This window comes from Metopolophium dirhodum, chromosome 1, assembly GCF_019925205.1.
Source record: "Metopolophium dirhodum isolate CAU chromosome 1, ASM1992520v1, whole genome shotgun sequence".
Classification (NCBI taxonomy): domain Eukaryota; kingdom Metazoa; phylum Arthropoda; class Insecta; order Hemiptera; family Aphididae; genus Metopolophium; species Metopolophium dirhodum.
In genome coordinates, this window is record NC_083560.1 from 11,690,541 (window position 1) to 11,705,918 (window position 15,378).

Genomic DNA, 15,378 nt, shown 5'->3' on the forward strand with positions numbered 1-15,378 from the left:
GATGGGGTGGGCCTTTAAAATTTATTAAAATACTGAAATATTTCAAAAATTTAAGATGTTCACGATATTTTCAAACACTAAATATAACTGCCCTCACGCGCGTCTAAGTTTAAAGTACGTAGTAATATAGGTCGGTCATCTATAATATAATGTACACCACCGGCCCAACGCATACACACACACGCACTAACACACTATCTGTTTTTAGGAATTATTTTAGTTTTATTGCAAATCGTTATAGGTACTCGTAAGCACCTATGTGCATTAAATTTTTTTATATTATTCAGAAAATGTAAGGTCCCAGCCACACCGGTATCTTTGCCGTTGAGTATCCGAACGGCTTTACTGACGCTGTTTTTACGTCGTCATCTAAACAGCCGTTTTTAAATCGACTGAGCCATACTGAGTGGCGCAAAAAGGGGGGGGGGGCTTGGGGGACTTAGTCCTTCTAGTTCAAAATCTAGTAATTAGTACTAATTTTTATGTTCTGTGGTACTAAGCAATATGGCCTATGAGGACTGAGGAGGGGGGCTTGAGTCCCTCCAAAAAAATTAGTCAATTTACGCCTATGGCCATTCTACGCAGTATAACCACAGTATTACCACAGTATTATATTATTACCTCAGTCAATTTAAAAAAAAGCTGTTTATACAATCTTAGACGGTAACGTAAAAACCGTGGTGGTAAAACCACTTGTACTAATTATCGACGACTTAAACCACAATGAAATATTTTTTTTTTTGCATTTTGTTGCTAGTCATTATGGTATCAAATTGTACGCAAATCATAATTGTTTGTATTACTCACAATAAATTGTTGACCATTTCACCGATCTCCAAACTGTTTGGTTTTAGTTTTATATACTGCTCGTATAAGCGATCGCCACGTTAAAGTTAAATTGTGCTTGTGAACGCAAATCGCCAATTTACTCTTTTATATCCCACAATAAATAAATGCACCTCATATTTATTTCAATTATTTTTGTGGGATCGAATAACTGTGTTGTTGATATATGTTTTTAATTTATTGCGGTTAATTTATATTTGTATACCATTACCTGTATGGCTATAATATGCCTATGCAGTGAAACCTCCCTTAACGGTCACCTCAAAATAGCGGACTGTTTTTTGGTAACTGAGAGTGTCCGGTATTAAGATGATCCACTGTATGTAGTTATATATTATATTTGTGTGCTGTTAAATTCAAATCATTATTTTGACTACTTGTCGTGCATATCTATAATGTGTATGCAAAAAAAAATACATCATTTTAAAATAAATACATTTATTCAAACCCAGATTTTGACGAAACGTTTATTTATATTTTTGATGTAGTTTAATAGTGGGATTGTAGAGCCTTCAACTTTTCACATATATATATATATATATTATATACTAGCATGATATAAATTAAAAAAAAATTTGGATATTTTTGTGCAATTCATTTGGAATTTTTGAATATTTTTAGTAAGTTTTTTTTAAATATAAAATATGTGTGTATGATTTTGGTGTATGTGTTTTGATTTTAACAAAAAAAACATGAATGCTTCTTTCAAGATTCTTTATAAACATTTGATATAACAATTAAAAAATAACTAAAATATTTGTTCATTTTTTTTATTTGATTTAAAGTACAATTAATGTCTACAGAGTTCGTCTAAAACGCTAAATTAATTTAAATTATGAATAAATTGTTGTTGAAAATCAATCACATTTTTAATTTGTATTCGTAAGGTTTAAAAATATACCAAATACAAGATGACGGTTTAGTATAAGGCCACATAATATTTTTATGACCGACTGCAGTTAAAATGTTGATGATATTTTAAACGTATGATAACAATATAAGATTTCATCAAACGATTTTTGTTATTTTATTGTTAGCACAGTAAATGTGGATTAAATGGATCTACATTTAATTGACTTAAAAATTAAAATTATATGAGCTTTACAGTTTATTTGTGTTATTATTTGTTTATTCTTCAGATACACACCAATGGACCACCTGTCAATAAATTACATTTTTATTACCTAGCTATTGATGGGTAAGCATTTTTACATTTTATTTAATTATTTACTCTTTTAATATTATCATTTATAAATTATGATTATTTTTTATTACCTATATGTACTATTATGTTACATTCGAAAATTGACTGACAAGTGACTGGCATGTCGTGATTATATTTATTAATATTATTATTTATGATTTACATCTGTTATCTATAAGTACTATTGGTGTATTATGCCTTTTCGAGTTATAATCAACGAAATATTTTAAAAATATAAAATAGTTCAATATTGTATGGCACTCACATGGACTTTCATTATATTCTAATGACGTATAATTTTTCCTGAATGTTATTTTATTTTAATTTTAGGATCTTTCATCTTTATATAGATAATTTTATGTCGTATTATCTTTATCTACATACAAAAGTAACTCATCTAATCCCAATTCTGCGGCTGTTAGACTCAAAACAGCTGGTCTCGAATTGCACTTCGTACACTAGCACACAGCGAAAAATCCGTCTATTAGACTCACTATTATACATCGGTTATAACGGGGTGATCTGTAAATTAAATAAAAAAAATGAAATTATTATAACATGCAATATACACAGGAAACCTTCTGCCAACGTGACATGACGGTACCGGCAAAGGCTTACGAAAATACTATCAGACCGACAAACGCGGCCGTTGTTCGTTTTATAACGTCGTGAAGAGTGATATTTTTTTCGTCGCTAGGGTTCCGAGGCATACGAACGACAAGAAATCGTCCACTGCTCGTGATATTTCTAAAGAAAAAGAGAAACTAGGTCAACACGACGTCTCGATTGTGTGCGAAATAATGTATTGTTCACGAACCACCCGCGTGACCGTGCCCGTGAATTCGCCCCAGGGCACCGATTATCTTTCCGACGCTTTGAGTGGACGACAGATAATAATTTACTAACACGAGGTCCACATCACTTGCACATGCTGAGACGTGGCACTCACACATTGCAGTGTAAACGATTAAGGACGTGCATAGAGGATTTTCAACACAATGCCCACCGAACGGACCGTAAATAATCGACGTCCGGTCCACTTCGCTGGGGCGCTGGAGCGATAAAAACATAACACATTATTATGTTTTTCTCGAGCGGTCGAGCGCGGGGTCAGTGCGAGACCGAGAACCTTTCACAAGAACAACAACACCAGAATTATAGGCAATTTAACTAGAAATTATTGTATCGTATTTTCAACATTTTATTAGATATATTCCCTGCATTACAATGCACAATCCGATACCAATGAAAACCATTAACCAACATACAAAACCAAAAAAATACTCATTTCTACTATAATTATTGTAATTAGCAATTATTATAATCTTATTTTATAAATAAAAACATATTTATGTTCTCGAAATAAAAATAAGGTACCTATCAACAAAAAATTAGTGATATACCAAACAAAAACACTCCGCCTCACTCCATGTAAATAAAATGCTAAGTATAAAAAAAAACGGCAAATCATAAGGTTGTAATAACATTTTATAACTCAAGTCTTTGAACTATAGATATCTTTGATGTATTAAAATTGTCTGCTAAATAATTGAATTTGAAAAATACTAATGTAAAAATACTAAAGCATAATGAGTAGGCACATAATACATAATAATAATATAGTCTATACTATCATTGAAATTGTATTACTGTTCAAGTGTTTTAAAATTGCCAAGCCAAGTTAAATTATTTAGCGGACTATTTTAACATCAATGGTATTATCTGTAGTTCAATAAAATTATATCACAACTTTTAGAACTTTTTTTAGTGGTTTTAAAATGGTGTTTATTTTTATTTTTTAAAGCCCCATTAGTGGTCGTGGTGAGGAGGAGGGTTATGGTAGAGTCCAGAATTGTATGTACAAAGAATTTTAACTATAAAGATAAATATACGAATGATTAATAGCGGCTGCTATTCAACACTATAATATACTAGTAGCATTATATTTTAGATTCTGAGCGGAGCGAGTCATTTTTCTATTTTCTTCATAGTTATTTAATGCGACGGGAAAAATTACCGATAAATCACGAAAAACCGCTTAAAATGGGGTTTTAATTTTTAACGCTTTGCATATCACCATAGAAACGGATGAAAATTGTCACGATTATTTAGTTATTTTGTTGTAATTTATAATATTAATTCAACTAACAAGCTATAATAAATAATAATAAATTTAATAAAATGTAATACATTATGCAGTGATCCATTTGTAACCTACTGTACAGTAGAGTGACATCCACTTACCCGCTTTCTTTTTTTATTCAGCTTTTTTTTACACTGAGTTTGGCCGAGTGTTTTTGTTGGGATATAATATTATATGTTTAACATGTGAGTACGTAACTTTTGTTTATGATCACCCAAATTACCAGCTATATTCACTTTCCTACCGCAGAAACGTTGTCGAAACGGAAAATCAAAGTATTTTTACTGCCTCAGAAAGTGATGACATAATATCATCATAAAATCAATACATTCATCGCTAGGAGGTGTAACCCAGGTTATTTATTTATTTTATTTTTCACAGATTGGGCCCTTTTTTGCACATATATAAGAATGATTAAATTTGTAAATTATTGAAATACGAGCATGATTTAAACAATACAGACCTAGGTTTGGTACCTAATCCTATAATAACATGTGACCATATTTTATACACACAATGACATTTTCCTACTGTTCCAAATAGTACTGAATTTATCCCACTGTATATTAGTAAAATAAATTAATTTAATCATAATAATGTCATAAAATATAGGCAAGTATCTACTAAGGAATATTATAGGCTGACAGACCGTCTTCACTCAGAATCGTTTCTCATATACCTACAATGATTTTATATCATTGTATTCAAATTTATAACACCATCCACTACAGTGACCTACGCGCAACCTACTGTACAGCAGAGCGACACCCACTCTCCCGCCTTTTTTTACTTGAGCGTATATGTATAATAAGTACTGAAAAACACGCGTTACACAAAATCGTGTTTTCAATATAAAGCTCAGCGATTACTGACGAGTAAGACTACCCCCCTTTTTTAACTATTAAATTTGATTATTTGTACAAGTATCCTGTATGATGATTGATGACACAACGTCTCCGCGCGGAATCATTTTTTGTATGCAATGATTTATTATTGAATTCAAATGTAGGTTAGGTTACATATATTATATATATATATATATATATTTACCACATCCATAACAATAACGTGCTCGACAAGTACTGCACAGCAGAGCGGTATCCACTTGCTCACCTTTTTTAATATACAAATACAGTATTGATAACATACATACAGTCGTATATTAATTATCGATTCGTAATTTTGTAAATTATTATTATAAGATATTAATTTTTAACTATTATACATTAACATTTTGTTTTTGACCTGCAGTGCTGTAATAATTATGTGGTAGGAGAAAACTACAAAAGCGTGACTGCAGAAGTTGAACCTTATTCCTATTTTAATATTATAATATTATAATATCATTGTTGCGTTGAACTTGCTTGATAAACGATAACATAGCTGCACGAATAATATATATTTGTTATATACCTAGATATGAGAAATCATTTCCAACAGTTTAAACAAATGTTTGATATTTCATCATTAGTAGCCTATATATATTGCATTATATAATTATTATATTATTAGCATTGGTATCCGAAAAGATATAAAAGGAGTAAGTAATCTGAACTGTATGGCCACAGGTTAAATCGGTACTATATATGACGACTGGCGGAATCTATAGGCTGTTGAGTTGGATAAGGTGGGTTTACTGACAGAATCGATAAATAATTTACTCATTATCGACATCGATTTGGGATCCTCGTGATAAACCGTAAATATTTGAGAGTATATATTGTGTACACAGGTGTCGGTGAGCAGAGGGGAGTGTAGCAAAGCGCACCGGTTCGTGTTTGCAGTGGCATCTTTAAGGGGGAAGGGCAGAGGTGCCCGTGTTTTTTTCATAAATTATACTACACCATTATTTGAAATAAAATAAAAAATCAGTGTTCGATGCGGCCTGTAGGTAGTATTTTTCTTTCAGATAAAAAAATAGTTGTTTTTGTTCGATATAATATGTATAGTCGATTAATGGAAAAGTATTATATAAAATTTCCGCAATTCTATAAAATTTAAAAATTTAAACCTTAAGTTACTATATCATTAAATTATTTAATTAAATTTTACTTATCATTAAAATAGGCTAGTGTATTACTAACCAAGTGTTTTAAAGTCGCCAAGCCAAGATCAATTATTTAGCAGACTTTTTTTTAAATATAAATGCTATCTATATAGTTCAATGACTTAACTATAAAATGTTACACAACATTTAGAGCTGTTAAATATAACTACAAAAATATAGTATGGTGATTTTACTTCAATAATACGTATGTTTTAAGTACGTTTTACCGATGTGTAGGCGTGTTCATCGTCGTTTAGAAAGAGGACGCCAGCGGGGCGACACCATTCTATAAGGATTACTGAGTAATAATAATAATATTATAGTATAATTTGGGCGTAGCTGCAGGGTTCGGTTTTAAAAGATTTTACACGACCGAAAAATAATAACAATACAATAGCATTATGGTACGACAATAAACTATATAATATAATATGGTCATCTCGAACCCCTCACGTTCGCAACAACACACCGGGAAAATAATGTTGAATATTATCATAGATTCTATATTATATTACATAAAATAACTTGTCTTGACGATAACTGATTCATCGTCGTGTATAGACGGAACCGCTGAAGCTATAAGCCCGCGGTTCATATAGTGTACTATTATACATTTTTTTAAAATTATTTTACTGCAGTCAAAAATTAAGAAACCGTATCATTATATTCATTATTGTAAAATATCAGGGACATGGTTGTGAGGTATGAAAATTATGGGACTCTTGTTGCATAACTTATTGCATTGAAAATCATGACATTATAATATATATGCAAAAATGCATTATAATTTAAAATATCATCAAAATGAAAGAAAAAAAAGTTTTATGAACTCAAATTTGCAATTAAATCAATTTTAGATTCTGAGCGGAGCTGAGTAAAAAATGTATTGATTTTACAATCAAGGTGTATGATTTTTTTAAAATTTTTTTTTGTGTCTGTCATCACATTTTGAAGCAGAAAAAATGCTTCAATTTTCTTCAACAGAATTTTGTTCGATTTGAAAGTGAATATAGTTAGTACATACGGGAGGTAAAAAACCAAATAATTTTCAAAAACACCGGAGAATACAATAAAAAAAAAGGTAGGCCAGTGGGTGTCGCTTTGCTGTACAGAAGGTTACAAGTGGGTCACTGTAATGGATGTGTTAAATTTGAATTCTTTACGGGCATTTTTATGCTAAATAGGTTTTTAACGGTATTTTAATACACGATTCCTTATAAGTTATAAATGTTATCGACCTTTATCAAATAAAAAATTGTCAATAAGTAAATCAAATTAAATTTTAATGAGCGTTTGAAGATCAATTTCATGTAGCGATTTTCAAATTTTGTTGTGATCCAAAAACGAATAACCGTAGACACTTGACATCTACACCTTATGTTTATTTTATTATTTTCTATATTTGATACAATATTCAAAGTAATTTGACTCGTTTTGAGTTTTTACGGACATTTTCAATTTTCAATTTTTTAGGATTTTTTTCCATAAATGTAAATACAATATTATTCGTTGTGTCAAAATGCTTGAAAATTGAAGACAAGGCCCCTTATTTTCATTAGATTTCTCATGTAGCAATTATTTTCTTATTTTGCTGTAATTCAAAAACGAATAACTGTATATTATACTTGAAATTTATTCCAGATACATATTTTATCGATTCCTATAACTACATGATAACATTTTCAAAATATTTTATCCCGTTTTGAACTGTTTTGTAATATAATATTGTGTCGGTCGTCGCCGGCTGTGCGGCGGGCCGATAACGTTTATTTTCCTACAAAGGCGGGAACGTACTATCGTGCGGGCTTAAAAATGTATAGCTGTCAGCCGCCGTCTTATGTATGGGATAAAATACGACCGTCGGCGTGACGTACGTACCGGAGATAACATTTTTTTTTTTTTTTGGAAGGTTCTCACATAATATATTTACACTGAAATCATAAAACGAGTAGGTATTAACAAAACGTACATAATTTAAATACAATTACAATTATATCATATAGACTACCTACGTATTATTGATGTCATTATCCCTGCAAGTGCTCAACGTTTTGATTTTCAAGACAACGTATTTATAACGCAAAAAAAATGTACATAGAGTAATCAATGAAATATTGGGTGAATGGACCAGAACGCACCGGAACGGCGTTCCGGTACGTAATATAAACTTTGCGTCTGTTCCGGTTGGTGAAAATTAAAATTTAAGAGTTCCGGTTCGTAAAAATCGACAGTATCACAATCGAGAGGATTAAAATTTAAAATTATAAAATTTCCTTTTGACAAAATATAACATTAATATATAATTTCAACTAATTTCTTACAAATGTGATATACCTCGTTCACCTTACTCGTAATTGCCGCCAGCATAGTATAAGCATTCCGTTACATATGAGCTTGGCACCTATACTAAAATAAAGCTCTACGAGTGGTTAAATAAAAAAATACCGCCAAATATTTAATGCAATCAATAATAATATTGCAATAGAGTATGATGTAGCTTATAAAAACAAAAACTATTAAATAGAGTTGATGTAATGATATACATATAATATTTATATGATATTTAATTATACTTTCTTATCGAACGACATTTAAATTTAAAGATCATATACATTATCATATTATACATACAATTAAATTAAGATATCAAATTATATTCGTTACAGTAAATTACTATAGTTCACATCAATTTATATAATAACTTTAATTAATAACATTTAGAATTAAGACAATAAATGAAATGTCATATCTGATATAATTATAATTACACACACACACGTCATAAGGATCAAAAAGGTAATATATCAATACATAATATAATTTAGTGGTTAATGATTGTATTAGTGACGGTAACCAATTATTTAATATTTCTAGTTTTTTCAAATCGTTACAATGAGCTTGGCACCTATACTAAAATCAAGCTCTACGATTGGTTGAATAAAAAAATACCACCAAATATTTAATGTAATCAATAATAATATTGCAATAGAGTATGATATAGCTTATAAAAACAAAAACTATTAAACTGTTAGAATCATAGAAGTGTCAAGAATCATATGTAACATAAAAGCTACGGGTACGTCTTAAAAACAATAATTCATTATAATAATCGGACTTATTATATAACGATTTTTAGATTCTGAGTGGAACGATGAATGTATTGATTTTACAATGATGTGTTTTTTTTTAATTTTTTTTTTTTTTTGTATCTGTCATTACCTTTTAGGACAGTAAAAGTGCTTGGATTTTCTTTAACAATATTTTTTCTGATAGGAAAGTGAATCTAGTTGGTACTTTAGGGGGTCAAAAGTAAAATATTTCCAGTAGTTTTCAAAAGCGCCGTGAAAAACAAAAGAAAAATTATTAAGGAAAAACGGGAATTTTTACGCAAAATCGATTTTTTACTAAATCGATTTTGGTTTTTGGTTTAACTCTAAAAAAAAATGACTGTAGATACATGACATTTTGACTGAATGTTTATATTAGCATTTTCTATATACGATAACATTTTCAAAATATTTTGATTTGTTTTAAACTGTTTACGGATATTTTCAGTTTCCATTTTTTTATTTTTTTTTATATAAATATCAATAAAATTGTATTTGTAGGTTAAAAAAGATTGAAAATTTAATAGAAGGTGTCAAGTATATTGTTTCAAAGGCAGATGAAAAAAGTTTAAAAATCTATAGTCACAATTTTTTTTATGAGCATTTAATGTTTAAATATTACGAAAATATGCAAATTATTTTGAGTTAGATAATCATAAAAAATTTTCTTTTTTTATCTAAGATTTGAAAATGTATTATAAGATTCTTCATAAATTTGTCTACCTTTGTCAAAAAAAAATTTCTTCTAGAAAGTCAAATTAAATTTTTTATGAGCGTTTAAAATTCATATTTTTACAACATTTGACATTCACTCAATTTCTCGTGTAACGATTTTCTTATTTTGTTGTAATTACAAAACGAATGACTGTAGATACTTGAAAATTTCACTGAATGTTTATATAAGCATTTCCTATACAGGATAAAATTTTGAAAATATTTTCACTCTTTATGGATGTTTACGGACATTGTCAATTGTAAATTTTCTTAGTTTTTTTTTCTATAAATATCAATAAAATTGTATTTGTTGGGTAGAAATGCGTGAAATTTAATGCAAGGCTCCTGATATATTGTTACAATAGCAATTGTAAAATATTAAAAATACATATGCACAAAATTTTTTTATAAGCATTTTTATAAGCATAAGTTCGAATTTTGAGAAAATTTATCAAAATCTCGAAAATTGTCAATCACTGTAATTAAAAAATTATAAAATGTTCAGTTTTTATGACTCAGGGTTGAAAATTTAAAACAAAGATTCTCATAAATAGTTCATACTGTAACCAAAAAATCTAAAATATACATTAACACAGTTATTTTGTACAGACATTTTAAATTCAAATTTGGACGAAATTACATATTAAAATCAATATTAACGATTTTGGTTTTTGTTGTAATTTAAAAATATTATTCGGGGATATATGAAACTAAAAATCAAAAAATTAAAATATAATGTCCTATCCATACAATCTAGTATTTACACTGTATATCGGTCGATTCGTCAATTTGTAATGACAATTTTAAGCCATCACATAAAATTTCGGAAACGTGTTTTTGAACGTCTGAAGACATATCGTCAATTCGTCGAGATATTGTGTTATTTGATAATGGAACACGAGAAACTTCCTTCTCAGCACTCTCACCTAACATTGATTTTACAATTTTTTTGCAAGCTGGTAATATTAAATTTTCAGCTACAGTGTGAGGCTGCATTTTTTTAACTATTAATTCAGCAACTTTATAACTAGCAATCTGAGCTTTATCGGATATATTTGTTAGTTTTTCCAATTGTTTTGATTGTTTTACATTTGATGATAATAAGCGGCAAAAATAAGTTTTGTCTTTATTTTAACAAATGACCGTGTTTAGTAGTAAAATGCCTTTTTAATTTACTAGGTACCATACATTCATTACTCAATTTTTCTCCACATACCAAACACTGAGGAATAGGAATAGTTTCTGATCCACAGAAAGTGAAACCAAAATTTAAATAATTATCATGGTACTTACGGCTTGCACCAGAAGATTGTGTACCAGATTTGATATTTTCAGTAACTGTCGTTTTCTTTCTTTTATCATCGCCATTATTTTCATCGTAATCGTCAAGCTTTCTTTTTATATTTAAAAACTTATCCATATTTATTATAAAACAAACGTTGCAAAAATTCAATAAAATTCGGGCTTGTCGTGGTGTGGTTTGAACGTAACTGTTTCATACGACCGAACGAATTATCATTTAATATTGAAAAGACAAAAATGTATGATACACAGGAAAGTTCTGTGATATATATATATATACAAGTACAGCTATCGAGAGATAATAATATTATTACCTAATAACGATAATAATACCCGACATCATTATATACGTATTATTCGATAAGTAGGTAATATTTATCTAAAGTGTGCCGTGACTTATAATAACTATTAATAATGTGATGTGATGGGAAAAAGTTTGGGAACCGCTGATTTACAGCTTAATGATAATATCACTCACAAGATTCTGTATTTAGGTACTGTACTTTTAATTAAACTGATGTATCAATCCACTGTTAATTGTATGAAATGTAATAAATATTATAATTATTAAAATCAGTAAATTTTTAATAGTTCAATCTTTGATTACAACTAATTCTAATCCGGTCAAATTTATTTGAAATAGCTCCACAGTTAAGCAAAACCAATTTGGGAGGTTAAAATTTGGACTGTATATAAATAAATAACATAAATATAAAATAATTATATATATTAATAATCTTAAATAAGAAACAAGAGTTATGATAATCCTAAAACTTACCTACAAATGTTTACACATGTTTAGTGTTAAGTGAAAGTATTGAAAAATAATCCAGGATTTGATTTGTCTTGTACATTATGTCATTACACATTTACATACAAGCAAGCAACACAATACATAATAAGGCAAATTAAATAAAAATGTAATCATGAATAAATCTAGATGTAACTGTAAGCTTGGTAAATTTACAGGTAAATATTTTTTTTTACAAATAAAATTAGCATGAGAGTATGTGACACCTAAAATTAAACATTATAACGAGACGAATTATTCACAAGTCATAACCACAGATATAATATTATAATACCTACATAATATTATAGTTGATATACAAATATGTAATACCTACGATACGTCCGGACGTTTAACTCATCCACAAGTACTAATAGTGTATTATATTAATACACTATCAAATATTATAAGTTATCACTATTAATTACCATCACATTAATTAATACATTTGATTTTATCGACAATGTGGTTTATCGTCTACAACAATAATATGGTCTATGATAGTATCACGGTTTGTTGTTGATGTATAATGCGTTATAAGCACCTAATTAATGTGATGTGATTAATTTGGAATTTATTTTAGGTACCTAGGTCAATAATTTTTTTAATACCATATAGATAAGTACCTATATAATATGTCTTAAGCCTAGACTGACATACCGTCTCCGTTCAGAATCGTTTTTCTTATACAATTATATTATACCATTGAATTCAAATTTAATACCATCCATTATACAGTGCCCCACTTGTAACCTAATGTACAGCAGAGCGACATCCACTGGCCCACCTTTTTTTATTCTGTAAATATCAATAAAATTTTATTTGTTGGGTAAAAAAGCGAGAAAATTCAATGGAAGGATCCTGATAAATTCTTACAATAGCAGTTAAAAAATATTAAAAATATATTCGCACAATTTTTTTTATAAGCATTCAAAGTTCGAATTTTGACAAAATTTATCAAATTTAAAATTTAATAACTATTTTATAGCTAAAAATGTATAAAATGTTCAATTTTTATAGCTAAGGATTGAGAATGTAAAACAAGGGTCCACGTAAATAGGTAAATATATAAATTACTTTATTCACAATAATATCATCAAATATACTTGGTAATATAATAGGCTGACTGGCCGTTTTCGCTCAGAATCGTTTTTCTTATACAATGATATTATATCATTGAATTCAAATTTAACACCATCCATTACAGTGACCCACTTGTAATCTACTGTACAGCAGAGCGACATCCACTCACCCACCTTTTTTAAATTTATTTTTCGTTGTCATGAATATTAGCGTTTCGAGAGCATGTCGTTACATTTTTTTGTAAGTTTTACTTTAAAAAAACTAATTATCAAATTAAATATACAAATTTTGGGTTTTTTCCGATTTATGTAAGTTATTTTTTTTTTACGATTAAACAAGATTAATTATATAACTAGGTAGTAGGTACTATTGACTCAATCAACTTATAGTTTTGATTTTGAAAAATATGCATGTAATGCTGTTAAAAAAAATTTGCCGAAGACTTTATTTAAATGAAAATTGGTTTAGACAATTCCTAAAAGATAGCCAACTATTAAATTAGCATACATAATGTTAGATATATACATAAAATATTAATATATTATAAATACATTTTAAGCATTTGTGAATAAATATGTTTGAAATAAAGAAGAGGTCAAAAGGAAACTCGTCTTTGCTTTTGCATCTAGCACACAAAACCCGAAACCCGAATAAATTATTAGGTTTGATTAGTAAACAAAAAAAGCAATAGGTATTACATAGTCAATGACTGAAGGCCAAATATCCATTTTTGTAATAATTTAGGTCTGTAAAATTAGTATCTATCATTAAATTATAAAATTTAAGTAGGTTTTTCCTCTTAAGAAATGGTTGAATATATACAAATTAACGAGGGGCTAAATTATTGCCGAAAATATATCATCCGAAAATACATTTACGAAAATTATTTTATCCGAAAAATATTTTATTAGAAACGTATTTTATCTGAAAATTATTAAACACGAAAGTAAAATACATTGTTAAGAACAAATATAATGATTAGTATTTATAATGATCATTAGACTTCAGCCAAATTAACCGTTCACAGATTGATAAACTTAGACGAAAAATATATATATTATATTTATATTTTAAATCTCAGCTATTTATTTTTTTCAATACATAGATTGCTCGCAGAAATGTTCAACAGGGAGGGGCTAGGTGTATATTATAAATATATTTATATATAATGTATACATATATATTATATACACATAACATCCAAACATTGTCAAAAAAACGGGGGGGGGGAGCATGGCCCCACCGCCCTAACACCACCATCTGTGGGCACCTTTGACCGACACTAACTCTGGTTTACTAATTGTTGCCTTACGCATTGAGCCACACAATGGCGTAGCCAGGATTTTGAAATGGTGGGGGGGGGGTAGTATAAATTAAACCCAGTTTTTGCAGTTTTCGTAATACATTTATTAGGGGAAAAAAATATCTAAGGGGGGGGGGGGGGTAAACACCCAAACCCTTCCTGGATACGCCACTGGAGCCACATACCGTGTTCGGCTAAAATACGGTTCTGATAAAATATTTTTCGGTTAAAATACCGTTCGGATGGTATATTTTCGATGACAATATTTTTCGGCTAAAATATGCTTCTGGCATTATATTTTTCGTATCAAATATAATTCCGACCAAATACTTTTCTCAGTGAATATTTTTCGGCCAAAATACTGTTCGGACATTTTTCGCGCTCCCATAAAGAACATCAAAATCTTCATAAAGTTGGACCCTAGGGTAACATATTTTTTCTTTATATTAAGTATAATTTTATAAAAGTATTAACCATGACTTCTTATTTATGCAAGCAAGCAAAGTCTGATTGTTTCACCCCATATTTAATTATTGCATATGATAGACATATTGATTGCACAAGATCAGCTGCAACCTTTTTTATGTCGAGAGCCAAAAAATAAATATACATTTATCACATGCCACGATTTAAATGATGTAAGTACCTACTTTAATTTAATTTAAAAAAAAATGTATACCTAGTATACCATATCAAATTTAGTTTATTTAAATTCATAACTACTGTAGGGTATATTAATTCAACAAGGTATCTATACAAACAAATAACGTTGCAATCTACCTTATTTAGCCCTTATGCCATCTTGGGTCGTGGTTTTTACACTTTTTGTACATAATGCC